Below are 1,957 nucleotides of genomic sequence, written 5' to 3' on the forward strand. Positions count from 1 at the left end.
ACACACACACACACACACACACACACACACACACACACACACGTGCATGTACATCCTTATAATTGTACATATATTTATTCTTATAATTCTCACATTCCTGCTCTTACATCTGGCTTGTTTCTTATGTCTCTTGTATTTTTGCACACCACTGTTGCTTGTGACACTTGCATACAAGGATCTCACTCACATGTGCTGTACCAGTGATGTGACGTGACAATAAAAGTGATGTGATTTGATTTAATAAAACCATACTGAACCCTGCTTTTGTATAGATTAAAATTTTAGAAATAAGGCTAAAGCCATTTCATAGCTCACAGTAAGATCTGGAGTAATTTTGCTTTTAGACATTCCAGAAAGGAAATGAACCTGGCGTGATAACTTCCTGTGATAATGACAGCTTACTTGGGATAGAAATCTGAGAACTAGATTTTTGTCTGTTGACTGTGTGTATGCATGTGAAGAAAAGAAAACAGCCATTGTTATTTCATGTGACTGCAAGCGCTCTCAATGAATAACTTTAGAAAAAGTAGGATTATGAAGTGGGGAATGAAAGTATCAGGAGAATATAGCAGAAGAGAAGACGTAGAAAGAGGGGATTAAAATGAGTGAAAACAGGGACGAATGCGCTGATATCAGAGAGGAAGGAGGGTTGACCTTTAACAAAATGTGCTGCAATATTTTTCAAAGCCACAGGGTGGAGCTCTCAGACCTCAGTGCTCACACAGAGACAGTGTCACACATACTGACATGCTCGTGAAATTCTAAAAATGTATTCATATATGAGTGGTCCACTTGATAAAATAATTGGAGACAAATGTGGGATCAAAACTACTCAATGCAAAAATGTCCCCACAATGACACAGAATACGGTCAGAGCATTTCAAGTCATGTGAGAGAAAAGTCAATTCTTATCAGTCGATTAACCTCCTAAGCTCTGGGCTTTTTTTTTTTTTTAATTTTCATCAGAAAAAAAAAGACTTCAGGTTTAGCAGCAGCTTTGCAATTGTAAAGCCACAGTGAGCCTGAAATCTCTTGGACTCTATGGCTCAGAAACACTTAAAAAAACAATGAAGACAATGTGTTACCAGCCCACAGTGAGATTTAAACACCCTTACAGCAGTGAACTGTAACACTCATGTAGTTGAAAATGTAAGAGAAAATCTGCAATTCAACCAAATTCAATGAAATGGAAATGAAAAATAAAATCTGCTTCCATTTTGGTTTTGGTTTTTGAAATAGGAAGCCTCTTCACTCAGAATGTCACACGCATTAACGTGTGACTTGTGCTTGAATACTAAATCAAGCCTGGACCCATTATGGGGATCTTTAGGGTGACGGGGGTTCTTCATGTTGTTTGTTAAGACTGCATTGTTCTAGTACCACATCATCACCACCACCTTATCCATGACAGAAAATGAGAAAAATCAGAATTGGTGCAATTCAAAATTTTCTGTAGACCTTACTGGGGGTTTTTTAATGCAAAATATTAGCTATTATGTTTCAGGTAGCGCACTGCTGCAAATTCACAAAGGATTCAAATGCAGGCTCTACCTCAAGAAATTAAGAAATCATCAAAGAGCAAAGCTAAAGTCGGTTTCTGCAGCGGAATAAGTGACGAGAGATCACTTTACAGCCCAATTTGTTCTCTTTACATACTGGGAGTCAGCAAGGTCCTATTGCAGAGATGATGCCATGCTTCAGAAGTCAAAATACCCCCCCCCCCCCCCCACCCACACACCTCATTTTACATCCTTGTTGCTCACATTTAATCATCCTTCTCTTTCCTTCCTTCTCCTTCTTTATCTTTATCTTGCCCTTCTCGAGCCATCTCCATTTTGCCTCTCTTCCCTCTATCCACCATCTCTGCAGATCATCACGTGTCATACTTGCATGAAGATGATTATGCTGTAAATGCTCTCTCTCTCTCTCTCTCTCTCTCTCTCTCTCTCTCTCTCTC

At 39.1% G+C, this 1,957-nt stretch overlaps 1 protein-coding gene across 1 annotated transcript in view; it reads right to left on the bottom strand.

Annotated features, from left to right (window-relative positions):
- Nucleotides 1-1,957, bottom strand: part of LOC102205586 (slit homolog 1 protein-like) — a 73,434-nt gene that overhangs the window by 14,546 nt on the left and 56,931 nt on the right. The gene's annotated exons all lie outside the window — the stretch shown is intronic.

Source organism: Pundamilia nyererei, unplaced genomic scaffold (assembly GCF_000239375.1).
Source record: "Pundamilia nyererei isolate P.nyererei 1_Seehausen unplaced genomic scaffold, PunNye1.0 scaffold00250, whole genome shotgun sequence".
NCBI lineage: Eukaryota > Metazoa > Chordata > Actinopteri > Cichliformes > Cichlidae > Pundamilia > Pundamilia nyererei.